The sequence below is a fragment of the Rhynchophorus ferrugineus genome, unplaced genomic scaffold, assembly GCF_030347505.1.
Source record: "Rhynchophorus ferrugineus isolate W39M unplaced genomic scaffold, kcgeb_rfMv2 rfM2, whole genome shotgun sequence".
Taxonomy (NCBI): domain Eukaryota; kingdom Metazoa; phylum Arthropoda; class Insecta; order Coleoptera; family Curculionidae; genus Rhynchophorus; species Rhynchophorus ferrugineus.
In genome coordinates, this window is record NW_027472581.1 from 77,842,611 (window position 1) to 77,860,590 (window position 17,980).

At 28.6% G+C, this 17,980-nt stretch overlaps 1 protein-coding gene and 1 long non-coding RNA gene across 5 annotated transcripts in view; one reads left to right on the forward strand and one right to left on the reverse strand.

The window, feature by feature from the left end:
* Window positions 1–17,980, reverse strand: part of Nna1 (Nna1 carboxypeptidase) — a 78,379-nt gene that overhangs the window by 38,938 nt on the left and 21,461 nt on the right. The window lies entirely within an intron of this gene.
* LOC143192016 (uncharacterized) lies at window positions 16,142–16,808 on the forward strand. Its single transcript, XR_013004689.1, has 3 exons — window positions 16,142–16,283; window positions 16,351–16,587; window positions 16,673–16,808. It is a non-coding gene; the product is annotated as an uncharacterized LOC143192016 (long non-coding RNA).

Genomic DNA, 17,980 nt, shown 5'->3' on the forward strand with positions numbered 1-17,980 from the left:
ACCCACGTTTAACAGCAGGTCCAGTCCATTTAAACCCTAGGTAGTAAAAATAAGATGCTAAAATATCAATAAAAAATATTTTATTTTAATGTTTAATCAGTTTTTTGAAAAATAAAATATACTGCATCAAGTATTTTTATTTTTAATCATGTGATTATCTAGAATAACCTAATAAAAATAAATATAGATAATATAATAAGAATATATAAATTATATAATTAACCTTCATAAATAAATAAAAATTTTATAGCAAATTTTAAAAGGCAGATTTGCATATTTGTTCGAAATACTGCATCGAAACTACATCGAATGATCAACAAAAAAACGTGTTTATCAGCTACTGTTTTTTTTTGTTGTTTTTCCTGGACCTAACGCATAGGGCATGGCGTTGCCGCTTAATATTTAATTTCCAACATTTCACATATTTAATTTAATTAACCCAAATGAAAAATAGATTTATTTTAAATAGGTTTTAATTTATTAGTACCAATAGTGATTCTATTTGGTATTAAGATCATAAGATATACCACAAGAATAACCACAAGATTAAATCTGGATGGAATACATTTTCAGGTATAATTGACAACGCTCTATTCAAATTCACAGATTTGGACAGTACCTTTCTTTTACTCACTAGATAGTAACATGAGTGGTGTCGGTATTTCACTTATTGTTTTGTGAAAAATATACGCGTAATTTGTGTTTGTGTAATAGTGTTCTCAAAGTGGTGAGCAGAATTTTATAGAGTTATTTAATAGATATTTTATAAATGGCTTTTGCGGGTAGCCCACGAATTTCACTCGTTAAAAATGTTCATTCACAAATAATTGGTTCATCCAGTTTTTATAGTAGAAAAAAATTTCTTCAACTAAATACTAATTATAATAACAAGCCAACTTGGCTGACGCAGACGCCCGCGACCGGATGGTCCACCTACTTTTGCGAGAGTCGCGAGTTTGAATCCTGCCGGGATATGGTCCTAAATTTATGTTTCTGATTATTTAGTATTTGTGTAAAATCTGACAAGGAAAATTATTCAAGTTACGCCAGTAAAAAGGCTGTGTAAGTCTGGTCACTGGATGGCTGGATATCTTCTGGGATGATTTCTAAAGTTGGTCACTTGCCAGTCGGTAGGCTTAATGATGAGGACCGTGGTTCGGAGCGTACATTAAACTGTAGGTTCAGTCGAGATAACTCCCCATAATTGGTAAAAGGAGACTTTAAATATATTTTAAAAAATGTTACATCCCCTTCACAACCCAGTTGCTAATCGTATTTCGTATCAAGAACATATAACAAACATAATGTCATCTTTTTGGTCCTGTAAAATAAAAATGAAGAAATATTATTATTTAATTTTTAATTTCTTCTATTTTCTTTAGGACATTGTATCAGTTATGATGAAGTAATTTTAATAATATTAAATATTTAATCATAATCTCCTAATTATTAATAATTACTATTAAATAATACCATAAAAATTGGATGATTATTCAGTTATTTATATTTGGATATATATTAAAAACTAATAATATTTTTGACATCCGGAAAATATTATTTATAGATCACTAATGACTAAAGGTAGAAACAATTAGTTAACTTAATAATAATTAGTAATTTGTTTGTGTAATAGTGTTTTCAAAGTGGTGGGCAGAATTTTATAGTTATTTAATAGTGTCTATATTACTAATGTTGTTACTTAATCCATTTTATAAATTGAATTTCACTCGTTAAAAATGTTCATTTCCACTTATTCGTTCATCCAGTTTTCATAGTAGAAAAAAATTTCTTCAACTAACTATTAAAATAACAAGCCAACTTGGCTGACGCAGACGCCCGCGACCGGATGGTCCACCTACTTTTGCGAGAGTCGCGAGTTTGAATCCTGCCGGGATATGGTCCTAAATTTATGTTTGTGATTGTTTAGTATTTGTGATTATCCTAGGCAAGGATGTAAAATCCGACAAGGAAAATTATTCAAGTCATGCCAGTAAAAAGGCAGGGTAAGACCGGACATCTTCTGGGATGATTTCTAAGTTGAGTTGGTCAGTCGCATATATATATATATATATATATATATATATATATATATATATATATATATATATATATATATATATATATATATATATATATATATATGTATATATATATATATATATATATATATATATATATATATATATATATATATATATATGTATATCTGGACTGGATCTACTATTTGTTTTATTGTTAAAAAATATTAGTGACCATATTATATAATTTTTGAATTTGACCTATTGCTTTAGCTGCCACCTTAGGTATATTACATATTACATAAAATGAAGGCCTTAATATTTCTTCAGCAAGTATGCTCTTTTCTAAGCTGTCGTATAATTTGTCAGCAAATTTCTTACAATTAAAATTAGGTTCCCTAATATTTACGTTTTGAATCTGAAAAAGATGCTGTGCGGAAATTAAATAACTGAAAAATTTATTTTGTTTTCGAATTATGTTAATTCTATAAAGAAATTTTCGCAATAAAATTTAATAACCAGATACATTAATTCTTTTTCACCATTACCACAAATTATCATCATTTTTTTATTGGTTACAGACAATGCATGTGTAACTATAAAAGCAGTCGAGCTCAACAAGGAGCTAAAACTAACTAGGAAAACTTCAGGTACAATATATTCATTCAACTTTGTAATTTGAATAATGATATTATTATTATTGAACTCCACAAAATTGTAATTATATATAAATATCAATTTCATTTAATTGACAATATTTTAAACATAGTTATTTGTTTAGTAGTTTTTAGTATTTATAGGAGTGTTAATGGGATATGAAAGCAATATCTTTCTAAAAACTCTTTGATGATCTATTTTTCAGGTATATTATTTTTATGTATTTTATTGAAATGCATTCCATATGATATGTTTTACTTTTTAACATTATTTAGACCATGGCAGTAATAATTTATTTTCTAAAGGTATTTACTTTATTAAAATATATTCGTAAATGGGTTAGTACTAGAAGTTTGATAAAGTTTTACAAATATTTATTACTTTTAAATAACAATATTTTTAGGTATAATTGTTTGCTTAATTAATTCTTATATTTATTTCTTATTCCTCTAAAATATCATAGTAGATTAATATGGATTGTGTCTTGCTGTTTTATAACAATGTTTAATAATTCTTTTAAAAATTTTTTTTACATTTAATTAACAATGTTTTTAGACATGGCAGACTAATGTACTGTGTTGTTTTTGTGGAAATGTTTGATATTTAATTATTTATTTAATTAATGTTTATATTTATTTATCTTTTCTATAAAATAGCTGACAAATTCAGGTAGATATTGGCATTGTTTTTTAAGTATATTGAAAAACTTCATCAAAAATGTAAAAATATTGTTAAATAAATATTTTACTGTAATATTTGATATTGATGATCAGCATACATGCCTTTAAAAACCTATATTTCTCACATCATAGCAATATAATTTTTAATTTCTTCGAAATTTGAATTGACGAAATTTTACATACCGGCAATGTCATAGTGCTGTATAATATTAGCAAATGAAAGTTAATCACTTTTTGACGTAATCTACAACCCAAAATAGGAAAATAATGGTCTAATAATCTAATAATCTGTTTTTGGTAGCTTTGAAGAATTATTATTATTATTATTAAATATACTTTGCCAAAAATAGTTTTTAATAAACTTAAACAAAAGCTAAATAACATTCTGAATTACTAATAATATTTTTTTTACGTGTCGGAAATAAAACAGAGCATAATAAATTAGCTGCTTGCATATACTTTGATTATTTCTTCATCTTAAAATATTATTGATAGCCAAGCGTTATTATACAACAGGATGATTTTGGCTTTGTTATTAGCTATTACTGGTCTTTTTACAACAACCATTTGTTTAAATGAAGCTGGCAGACATCTCCAGTATTTCTCGTGATTTTCGTAGCTCGTAATACACTATACCTTGCTGATATTACCATATCTACAGCAATATTTTATACTCATAAATCTGGACTAGCCTATGACTTTTTACATTTGGGATTGTCGTAATAGATTATCCTTTCATCGCCAATTACAATACACTACAGTGTAATCTCTTTTTTATTGACGTGATATTCAAACGTTCGAAATGACGAAATGTTGAAATGTAGAAACGACATTTTCAATCACTTTATGTAGCAGCGTTCCATAATTAGTAGTTGTATGCAGTGAATGACTCAGAAGTACTAAATTGACAGTAATTTTTTGTAGACAAACATCAAAACCATTGAATTTAACAGTTAGGTTTGGTTTGCTTGTTTCCATTTAAATTTCGCTTTGTCATCTACAGATATCGCTGATCAAAATACATGCAAGAGCCTGATATGTGAATAATAATATTAAACTAAACAATATAAAGAAAACTTTTAAAAGTTTCGGTATTAAAGTCAGACTATGTAAAGCAGAAATTAGTTCCAAGAAGTGATTTATATTTAAGTTTTGTTGAAAAATAAAAATATACACGATATAATACTTTTTATATACTATATAAAAGATATAATGTTATTATCGTTATTATTATATACGATCATTATGTTTCCTACACAAAAGGAAATAATATAACATAATGTTTTAAACTTTAAGGTATAGTATAGTTCAAACTATTATATGTAAACCTTTCTCATGTTATTTTATTGAAGAAATTTAACAGAGCCATGTCTATTAAATACTAGGGATGATTAAAATGCAAAAAAATGAATTAGTGCCTTTATGTTCAAGATAATGTTGGCTCAGAGCTTGCTCGTTTTTTGTGTTGCTTAGGTTTTAAAAGGCCATGGAACATATATTAAAAAATTGTTGATTTCACTTCTGTTACTATAAAAGATTTCAGTTACGATATATATATATATATATATATATATATATATATATATATATATATATATATATATATATATATACACTGTGTTACTCTAGTATTCATGACTATTCGAATTTAATAAAAGCATGCTTTTTTCCTCGCAATTAATATCAATTTTCCATATAGATCACCATGTTTAAATATCTTATACTTTATTAACATTCCTAACATAATAAAAGATGCCTGTTTAAAAATGATTTTTATTTATTTATGATTAGATAATACAATTTCAGTCAAAGTTATCGCTACCTTTCTTAATAACTTTAAGTGAAAAAAATTTAATTGGTATTTTTCTTACACCATTTGAAATATATTGAAATATTATATCTACTGAATAACGATGTGCCTGGAAACGTTTCAATGAGATGCCTCACACTATACACTGTATTCATCTATCATTTTCCTTATAATTTTCCTACATAATTACATATATTCAGTGAAAGCACATGACAAGCCTCATCATTATATTATATGAAAATACTACGAGTAGGTTCGATTCGTGTATAGCCTCAAAAGATACCTCATTTCATAAACTTTCTTCTGGCATGATCAAGTCTTGATTAAATAAAACCAAACCTAAAGTTTTTGATCGAATTTTTAGCCCTGATAAATATATATTTTTTAATAGGTACAGTTTAATACCCACACCAACTGCTTAATTCTAATCACCTGATGTTTATATTTTACAACTTTATCTTTTAATCTTATTATCCATTTAAAAATTCTATTTAGATTCTTAATTCCATTTAATTACAGCGAGTTAAAAATTCATTTATTATTAAGTTATTATTTATAAATTCGAGGTTTTGTTGTGAAATATTGGGTACATTATTATTTCTCGACATTACATATATTTTGAACATACTTGGGTAAATGTGTTAAAGTTCATCTCCATTATATTATATAATATTTAACAAATAACGTTAACGAACTAAAAATTAACATTGTTCCTAGGTAAAAGTTTCCATTGTTTTTTTATTTTGCATCAAATGCAATCGATAGCAATTTTCTATGACGGCTTCATCTATTCTGAGTTTCCAACCAACTTTCGACATTATTCATCTGTAACTTCAAAATCAGTATTGATAAAATCACATCTTTTTTCCGTCAACTGTCCAGGAGAAGTAACACTGAAAATATGTTTTGTTGATTCGTTATTCAATATTTTTGGAGCTAGGAAAAAAACTTAATTTTTAACCGACTTTAAAAAAGTAGGAGTCGGTTGTCCGGCTGTATTCTCCATCAATTTTGGACCGATTTTAAAAATTATTTTTGTATTTGTAAGAGCACTTCCGAAATGGTCCTATCGGAAACAAGTCAGGATCTGATGGGGAAATGAGGAAATCGTGGGAAAACCTTAAATTTCAAAGGCACGTACAATGTTTTCACATATTTCTTAGTTAAAATAATCAGATATTTGGGTATAAAGTTATTGCTGAACTGTTGTTGAAAACTTCTAGCCAACTTCTTCTACGGTGCAATGGTTAGAAGGTTAAGCTTACACGCGAGGGTCGCAGGTTCGATTCCCAACAGGGCAGCAGCTTTTTTGTTTTTTATTTTTGAAGTCGGTGTAGTTGGAAGCAGTTGGTAGTAGTTAAAATAATGTTGCAAATAGATAAATAGGTAAGCATTAAGATAAATAATGTGTATATAGTAGAATATAAAATACGTGTAGTAGATAGGTTAATTTAAGGATTTTGTTTATTTTATTTTGTTATTACAACGACTATTATGTACATATTTCATTTTAAAACGTTTTTTTTTGTGTTAAAAATCTAAATTTGATTATATTTTACTTTTTGGTGAGTTACTTATTTATTTTTTGAAGTCGGTGTAGTTGGAAGCAGTCGGTAATATTTAAAATAATATTGTAAATAAATAAATAGTTTCAGATATGCATTAAGATAAATAATGTGTATATAGTATATACTAAATTTGATCATATTTTACTTTTTAGTGAGTTGCTTATTTATTTTCGGTCGGCTCATTTTCTTGTTAAAAATATTTTATAACGAAATTAATTCAAACGAGAATCTGATAATACAACCTGACATAAATATATAATTACATAAGTACCTGCAATTACTTTGCAATCTACTATCAATTATTAAAAATTAATTCAATTTTAATTATACATATGCATACTATATAAAATTTCCACAAATTAAACAGAAATTGACAGTTATGGTTAATTGAAATTCTAGTTTCTGTTAATAAATAAATCATTTCAAGTGTAATCGTAATAATTGATTGAGTTATTCCATTTAATACTCGAAAGCCAGACATTTACGAAGCTACAAAATCTGTTTTTTCTCCAATAAGATGGCCGCTACGATCGCAAACACCTAAGCTATAATAAATCCTCTTTGTTCTCAACGAGGTGTGCTTACTCATCATTCTGAAAATAGGTCTAAAAATGTATATTAACCACTGTAGTCGTTCTGACAATCATAACAGCCAAAAACTGTTATTTAATGTGTAGCTCGTGCTCTAGAATTCGCTAATTGATGTAAAAGTCAGGTTCCACTTGTGAAGGAAATGCAATGAGTCAAATATAAACTTGGCGACGAAACAAGGAACTGAACTGGTTAGAATTATTGTGAAAATAAAAAAAACATTCAATTTTGCTTTAATGATTCTATAAAGATAATAAATTTTAGCTAAAAATATTGTTACTTGTAATTAAAAATATATTCCAAAATTCCTTTTAAAATTCTCCTTTTTATCAACTAGGGTTTATCTGCACTGGATCTACTGTTTAACATGGACGCCAAACCATGGTCCTCGGTATTAGACCTACGGACCGGCAGTTGACTAGCTCGATATGATAATACCTATAAATGTTAAATTATAAAAAAGCTGCTTATATTTTTTTAGCTCAGAAACAATACTTTATTTAATATATCATTTAAATATGTTTAGCAGATAATTCAGGACAATTTTGTTAATACTAGAAAATAAAATACTTAAAGAATATACAATTACTAACCCTTCTAATCTTTTAAGGAAATATAAAGTGAACGTCTAAAGCCTTTAAAGTATAAAAGTACATAAAAGTAGTAATTAAGAATGCACAATATTTTAGAAAATAATAATGTACATTTATTAAAAATTTAGTATATTTGAAACTTATACTTAATAGATGAGTGATCATTTTGAATATTTGTATAAGAATAATTGTACATATTATCTTTTAAATACTTTGTCTTGTCTTTAGAAAAGACACCAGTTCAAAAATATTGTTTATATGAAATTTTCGTAGAATGGAGTTGGAATATATCTTAATTTTGGGACTATCAGTAAATACTAACTATGATATGATATTATGAGTGGTAAAAAGAAACACTTTTTTCAGGCCATGAGTTATTTACAGTTTTCTAAATTACTTATATTTTATTTAATAAATAAACTGAATTTATTAAATATAATTTAATGTATGTTTCTTTCTTGTTCTATTATTTAACAGTTTTTGCAAACATTCTTGTATACGTAATTCGAAATTGCCAACATTACTTGGCGACTAATATGACCATTATGTAATACATACTAGTGACGTTATTGAAAAGAATTCAGTTGTTGGCAATGTAACAATATTACTATTGATATAAAACATTACTTACCATTTTAATAAACAAGAGCCAAGTCTCAATCAACCTTGGAAAAGTATAAACTTTTAAAATAACATTATATTTTTAAATAATGAGTTGTGGGCTAAGCAATGTCCCGATTTTATTGATAATTTTGCTATTTTAAGATAAAACCGTAATTCCGTCACTGTAGAATTTTCATAAGACAATTCTGAGATTTATTATCTTTACATCAATAAAAGAGAGTTCCTGAGGCTGAAACAGATATTAGTCTGTGGTCTTCTGGAGTGATTTCTAAGTTGGTCACTTGTCAGTTGGTAGGCTTAATACCGAAGACCGCGGTTCGAAGTCCACGTTAAATACTAGGTTCCGTCGGGATAAACCTTCGTTTGTAAAAAGAAGCTTTAAAATACATTTAAAAAAAATTTACCAAATATAGCCCCATTCGATCCCTTAAGAAATTGGAACAATGTTTTATATTTAAACATCATCAGTTAGTGCGATAGTCATTTTCAGCTTCTTTTGGATCTTTCCCATCAAATATAAACTGATCTGAAAATTCGTTGAGAATATGACCATGGTTTTTATTTAAAAAAAATTGCAATTCATTGTCTTCCAACTTTTTTAGTTCTCTTATATTGATATGAAAGTCATCATCTTTCGATCGTTGAAACTGAAGTTTATAATTAGTATATGACTGAGTAGCATCACATAAGCTCCTAAAAGTGTTTGGTGGGATTACATTGGGAAACAACAAAAGTAATTAGTAATTTGTGAAGTTTCTTGACTAGCGTCTGTGTACAGCGTTTAATTTAATAATACTAAATGAAAAACTGTTATTTTATACATCGAAATGTCAAAATCATCAAATAGTTAGGTTAGGTTATTTAACAATAGTTTACAATTATAATTTGCAAGTTGGCCAATAGGTATATTAAAATACACATAAGTATCTAATACAAAAAATAATTAGTCATGGCATCATATAGTCTGTTCAAAGTAGTTTTGTACATACGTCATCAAGATGTTTAATGTATTACCTGCCGCAATTTGTAAATTCGTGTTAGAACCAGAAAATATTTTCGTTCTCATTTTATTCTAGTTAAAAAGAGACACAATGCTGTCCGATAAGTTCGAACGTGTAACCGAAATAGCCTGCGAATATCGTCCGGTTGTCAAACGTATGCAAAATACTTCCAAACAATAGTTATAAACCGACAAATGTTATCTTAACGCTTTGCTTGTTTTGATAAATTTCAAGTGGCTATTTATTATTACTTTGATTGAAAAGTCTATAACCAGACAAAACAGATTGCGTCTCTAATTAGTTACTTTGAACAGAAACCGTATAATGGAGGCCTTGTCTTGCCAGAAAATTTCCTTAGAGAGGTAAGCATTTTCACTGTTTGCTGCGATTTTTATTGAACATATTTTTCGGCGTGTAGTAGCTGCACTGAATATTAGTATGAACACGGTCACTGAAATATCTCAAAAAATGAAATATATAATCTTAAATTCACCGAAAAAAAAACATTCTCATACGAACCGGATGACGAATCAAGATCAGCTTGATGTTGCTCTGTCAGGGATTAAATATATAAAATATATAAAAACAGTGAGTAGCTTTTCAATATAAACACATTTTAATGGAATTATTTCAAAGGAAACTGTTAATTTGAAAAGAATCGTTAATAAATATTAGAAAAAGATTGGAAATTAACAGCTTAGTTATTCACTTGAATAAAACTTTCTAAATATAATATAATTTAATGCTGCCAATTTCTGAGACAGGGTGATGAAAGTGTTCTTTCCACCATAAAAGTGAGTATATAATTGATATATGATAACTGTAGGAAATGTTATTGCAGAGTGTAAAAGATTTATGCGCACAAATATATGCGGAATTATCCGGAATATACATGAGAATTTGGTCAAAATGTGTCAGGAGAGAAAGAATAGTAACTATTTTGCAGATATGGCGTGATTAAATCTAGCTTTATTAAGAACTAGCGACCCGCCCCGGCTTCGCACGGGTGCAATGCTGATACTAAATTAAATACACTACAGAAAAAATATGAACGTTGTATATAAAAACATAGCGGCCCGCTCCGACTTTGCACGGGCATAAAATATATATGCCTATGTCACTCAATGAAAACATGATTAAAATCGATCCAGTATTTTTGGTTCATTCATTACTGCCCTTGGCCTGCACGCATTAAATTTGGAGTAAAACAATTCCTTTTCCCCTATACTTACTATGAAGATTTCCTGCTATCTTTGGAATATCTAAATTCATACAATTTTTATTACATTACACATTTTTAAACGCAAATTTTAAATTTGTAATATCTCCGAAAATATTTGTTTAATTTACATGCTGTAAGGAACCATATTGATCTATATTAATTGCACACTGTATTTAAGGTACTTAATTCGATAAGGATTAATGCCGTATTGCTTAAAATAGCTTCGTAAATAAGCCATTTTCTCACGTAAAAAGTAAACAATAAAAATGGTTAATGTGGGTTATCCCTAAAAGATAAACATATACCATCGCGGACTTTTTTGTAGACCTTTTTATGGTGTACAATACTGTAGTACATTAATTTGATCTAACTCGTAGGGTTAGGCAGCGTTTTTGCTAATTGCTAAATAAGCCTAAAAAAATAGGTTAATTTACGACATCACGTTAGAAACCTCTAAAATTAGCAATGTTGCCTTAGTATATTATGCATGTACTATACATATAAACCTTCCTCTTGAATCACTCTATCTATTGAAAAAAACCGCATCAAAATCCGTTGCGTAGTTTTAAAGATTTAAGCGCACATAGGGATATAGGGACAGAAAAGGCGACTTTGTTTTATACTATGTAGTGAAGATGTATATAGATATTAGCGAAGGAGAGATACAGGAAAAAGATATTACAAGGAAACACGGTACAGAAGAACACAAGAACTAAGCGTAAAAGGTAAACATGCTCTCTAATGAAAGTAAAATATATTACTTGGATATACAATTGTAAAGTAGGTGGATTAGGTCACCAGCGGATACAACTATAAACGCACCTATAACTCTAACTCATACGTGGTAAGGAAAAATGTTCAATATAAATATAATCAAACACAACTCTAACCTACAAGCTATAAATGCGTACTTAATTATAGTTTTAAGTCCTTCGATAATATATCCATTAGATTTACTACAATGTTAAAATAAATTATATCTGATAACCGTATTTTTGTTTAATTACATTTTTTATATTCGAATTTTGTTGAATGTCAAAGACAAACTGAACTACAATTCAGATTTGATAGGGCAACTTTGCGACCTCTTGACATCACAAAATTAGATGACGTATGTATAAACTTCTATGGATAGGCCATAGTATAGTTATAACCTATAAAAAACTTATAACGTAAATATTTTTTTCCTTTCCAAACAATCGAAGTTATTTTTATCGCTGAACTATTTTCCACGACGACGTTAAACAGTTGGTCTTGAGGCCATTGTGTCGTCTAATGAAGTTGCATGGCCATTTTTGTCGTCGATAGAGCGAGTGAAGTTGGAAAATTTTATCGAATTTTCAGGTAGTCGACGGCGTGTAAAATTAGACCAAGAATAAAAACAGAGACAGGCTGTGCTAGCACATACGAAAAAATAAGATTGCTTGTTGTTGCTGGTCGTAAATCAGACGGTTTTGTTTTAGTTGGATTCCTTTACACGGGATGGTTTATAGTTGAGGATTTATCAGCTATGCGAAGGTTCACAATGGCCCGCTTAAAAAGGAATATTTTATGCAAAATATTAAACAATATAAAAATAGGTTTGGTTTGAATGAATAATAATTAAAAATTGATTTTAATTTTTGTTTTATTTTCTCTCTAATAATCTAATCTATATAAATATATTTTATTCAAAATACCATCAACAGTTGCTATTTTTTCTCAATTCACTCATTTTTGAAAAATATTTTAAAGTCTTTTTATCAAGGAAGGTGTGTCTGGATTGGACTTAATTTAACGTGGGCTCCGAACCACGGTCCTCGGCATTAAGCCTAACGACTGGCGAGGGACAGACATCCGGTCTTACCCACCCCGGTTACAGGTGTGACTGGAATCATTTTCCTTATTTGATTTTACACTCTTGCCTAGGACAGTTACAAATATTAAACAATTACAGACCACTTGCCGTTACCACTGCGCCAACTAAGTCGCCAATTTACGCTTTTCTATTTTAAGGCTATTTAAGAAGTGAAGCGCTGGTCGAAAAGGTCATGACTCATATGTCGGAACAAATAATAATTAGAAAAAACATGGCTGAAAAATGTGGAGGGCGGAGTAGCACTTTTCATTTTAGTATTTTCAAGTATGTTTTCACCAGTTTTGCAACATGTTGTCGAACGTTTTCATCTTGAAGAACAATATTGTGTCGTTGTTTGTATTCCAACCCTGTTTCGTTCAATACTCAGTTCAAATACACTATTTTAGTAGTTCTTGGTATACTTTGAACACCAAACATGAAACTAATCCCACCAAATTCAAAGCATTAACTCGGAGCTATGGATATTCGGCTTTGCCTTTGATGATGCATGACAAAGTGGTTCCCATTTTTTCGCTTTGGATTATCGTAATAGACCCACTTTTCATCACCAGTAACAATACGATGCAAAAGAACCTTTCCAATATTGCCGTTGAAGCAGAACTTCACACATAGAGGAACACCTTTTAATATTTGTTGATTTCATATGGCACAAAATATCCAGGCTTTTGGATTATTCATGATTTTCAAGCGATCATAGATGGCAAATAAATAAATCTATATATTCTCCTTGCGTTTTGCACGGGTCATCATCGACTAATCTCTTTTTGACGGTCAAAAACGCTCTTTGTCTTCAGTGTCAAAATTGTCACTTTTAAAATTTCGAAACCATTTTTCATATCTTGAAGTCGATGGAGTACGGTTGCCATAAGGTACACACAGTATTCGATGACCTTCAGCCGCCTTTTTGATCAACTTGAAGTAAAAATGTGAAACATTCCTCAAAAACGGTTTGTTGCGTACAAATTCAGACATTTTCAATGCATTGAAAAATGTTTTATTCACATTTCGACGAAATGCTGAAAACTGAAAAGTGAAGCCACAGTAACACCATTTGTTGCAAATTCGTTCTATATCAAGCTTCAAAAATAGAAGTGCGCTGCAGAATTTAAACGTGGTGGTGAAAGGTGATCAAAAATCTCAGCTATACCGGATACCATTGAAAAAATGCATCATATCATGCTGAACAATAGGCAAGTAAAGGCGAGTGAAACCATGAAAATATCTTGTATGTATAGTTAAAGATACAAGAGCCCTACGCAAAATGAGTAGCACATTTACTGGTGACACATGGGTCCACCACTAAGCACCACAAACATAACACTGGTCGAAGCAGTGGATGGTAGCTGGAAACATCGTGACCAATTTGTCGTGACTTGATAAAGAAAAACCGATCTTCAATCAAGCCATTTCGATGGTAAAACTGTAAGATTTTCGATATAATTTACTACGGTCTCCCCTGATTTGTCTCCCTCAAACTTTATCCTTGAAAATGAAAAAATATAATAAACAAAAATTTAATAAAAATCGCAGTCCTTAATTATCAGGCCAAAAACGTTTCAGTTTCTTCGTTAACAATCGATATCAACCGGGTTTAGTTTAACTAAATATTTTAGTAATACATTCGAAAAATATATTTTTATTAATTAATATTAATAATTAAACTGCTATTATTATTTTATTTACTTCAGTGAAGGTGAAATATTAGATGCATTATTGTTTTATTATAAGGCTTTTGGTTAATAAAATGTTGATAATTATTGAGAATTACCAGAATAAAATGAGGAGGTAAATGAGAATTATCTGCGTTAAATTCGACATAATCTGATAGTGAATCTAGACAGAAAAATGTCATCACAGCCAATTACAATGTCTTAGATATTTTAACAGTATAAACCCACTTGCTCTTTTAGTCACAACCAAAAGACCAACGTCTCGTGTATCATAGTTATTTTTGTTTTATTATCGTTTTTGAAGCAAAAGTTTAACCATTTTTGCATGTCTATTTCTCTTTCATCTTTAAGCTTGATTGGCATTCTACGACATCCTTTGTCAACTATATGTAAATAATATTTCAAATGCGTCGAAAGTACAATTCACCAGCTTTTATCGAGGGAATATTTACATAATAACTTCTCAAGAGCGTTCAATGACTTTCGAAAGAACTAGAACTCGAAACTCTATAAACTCGAAATTATTAAAGAGAAATGATAAATAAAAATGTTCGATGCACATTATATATTGAATCGCATATATGGAATTGAATTTAGTGCACTGGTATCCCAAAATAATTTGTTATCCAGATATTTTGACTATATTAACGAACAATTTTCTGTAAATCTGTATATCCTTTATCTCATATGTCTTTCAGTTTATTATTAATTCGCTTAAAAGGTATTTTGATTCTGTTGCATTACTGCATTATTAGAATTTTATAATTAATTATCTAATTTTAATTAATCCTAAATTATTTTTCAAAACCATCTTTTTATAAACGTTTATTTTTGTTAATGTTTTGCACAACTTGCGCGCAACATTGCTATTCTCTAAATATTGTTCTGTATATTCTCATAATTCATCTCCATAGATCAAAGTACATCCTCAAAGTGAACTATTTTGGGACTGTTAATTTCCAAAGAACCATGGTAGATCAGAAAGTAAACGACATGAAACTTGATCAAAGTAAGAATGTAGTATTTATAGGTGCGGAGTTTTTAATATGTTCTATGTACTATATATATCATAGTTAATAAAGTTTAGCACAAAACCCTTAGAACACAATATTTATATCAACAGAATTATGAACAATATTTATGAATTAACTAACGAAAATTCAAAGCAATATAACCTTTCTTCAACCGCCAGTTTATTATTTGAAATCAAGGGTTATTTTAAACTAAAGTAGTAATGTATTTTTAATTCATCTAATCCACTTCATTTATAAATATTTTTGTTATGTCCGCTATTGCGAAGACAAGATTTTAAGAAATGATTGAGTAAAAATTATTTATATTTTAATTGTATAATATACATAGAATAAAGAAATTTAGAAGTAAAAGTTATTTGGAAAATCCCACGTTTAAGCTTTTTGGAATCACCGTTACGTGGCCAAATGTAAATGAAAAATGCAACAGCTATATGTATGTTTCTCTCTCGTTCGGCCTCGGTATTAATAATTCTAACCTAAACAGTTAACGGCCATTTTTAGGTGATATAATATGTATTATTTATTTAGGTCAAGTATTTCGGTATGTGTACTTATATTTGACAATTACTTTAGATTATTCTGTGTATTTTAATTTATTAGTGTAATAATAAGAAAACTTTAAGGAGATCTCTTATGATCTCCTATGTAGGTCCAGGAAAGTTTGTAATCATTTTAAAGATGAAGACTATAGACTAAAATGTGGAAAGCCATGGTTGAAACAAGATGTAATTCCTACTAGTAATTTAAATAGTAAGTATTTTGTTAAATAATAATGATTTATTGTAAAAACAAATTGTGTATGATTTATTATTAAAATGATTAAGCAATATTTATTGAGATTCTTTACCTTTACTACAAGACAAGGAACATATGCCCCCAATGGCAATATTAAATCACATAAGTTTTTTGAGGCTGATAGATATATAGTAGAAACTTCTACCCCAACAAGACCCAGAAGTAAGTATATAATAAGAAACTTATGTTTATTATTAGAGAATGCAGGTTCTAACTTGAAATTTTTCAGGTTTCAGGTTGGATGAAAAACTAATGGATTTATCCTTATTGAAATGCAGTGGCAGAGGATATAATCTGTTATCGAAGATATTCTGCTTGCCTTCTAGGAGAAGATTAATGCAGATACTGAATAAGGTTCCTTTTTGCTGCTAGAGTAGTAACATCTAATTTTGGTCGTTAGATCAGAAACTTCACTTTATAAATCGAAATGCCGTTGTCATATTTGATAAAATGGATCTCAATTTAGGTAGGTTGTTAATTTAGTTGATTCTAAAAAATAATACAACAGAACCATTAATAGTTATATTATCTTATTTGAATGTTTATTTTAGGTTTGTTTTAAATATTAGAGAGAAGATAATATCAGATTACCTGTTTTGGGTAGTGGATTATATCAATGTCTTTATGGTCAAGGAAGATTGTCATTGTAATATATCAATAAAATATATTTAAATATATTTATTTTTTTTCAGTAAAATTAAAAGAATTTTTAAATTTTCCGCTAAAATTTTTACCATAAATTTTTAAATTTCCCGCTCAAATTTTTAAAATTCCCGCTGAACATTTTTAAATTTCCCACCGTAACTGTTATACGGCTCATTCGTAAGCGCCCTCACACGGGGATTCCGAGCGTAACTTAGAACCAATTTTAACATAAGAGATGCGCTTCTAAGTTCCTTTATTCTATGATAATATAAAAGCGAGTGACACAGACGACAGTTGACATTGGCAGAATGACGCTTTTCTTAAATTGATTTATATTAAAATAGTCAGGAATATGTACAACTAAATGAATTCATTCAGTCAAGATGAAAAAATAAGGAAGATATTTACAGTTAGGAAAGAATAATTAATACAAGTTAAGTCAAAATATTGTCAAAGTCACGCTGATGAACCTAGAGAAGGGGGTCATCATGAAGTAAATAAAAAAGCTCTTAAAAATATAGTCAAAGTCATCTTGAACTACATAGAAAAATTATTAATTATTGAAATGACAAAATTGTAAGTATAGAAATTCGGTTTCCATATATAAGTGGTGGCATGATTTAAAATGAAAAGACCAACATTTAGAAATGTGCAGTGGCGGCAGTCAAGCTCCTATTATTGAGCCGTACGCTGAAACTTTCAATTATCTTCTTATCTATCAGGATTTGCTCTGAGAAAATTTTCTTGCCACAAAAATGAATTCTACTTTAAATTGCAAGATTCGAATGCAGAAGTAATGTGCATAAAGTATGTTTCTCTTATTTTATTGCTTTAAAATTAAGGATCTTGTTCATATTTTAATATATTTACCACAATCAACTTTTATTCTCTTCTGCAGGTATCAGTTAATTTATAATAATGATGTGTTTCTTGATTATTAGATTGTTTATAGTAAAATTTATTTTCGAAATATATTTATTTTACATCTAATAATATAATATTTAAATCAACATATATAAATAAAATACTTTAAGGCATTTGAACCAGTTATTTCATATTACCATGTAAAATTAATAATCATAATATTTATTTAATTAATTATTTCACACGTAGATGATTCTTTATCAATTAAATTAGGGTTAATTATCGATTAAAATTTTTGAGGAATAATCAAGTTCAAAAAATTATTTGAATTGATATATTTGAAAAACTTT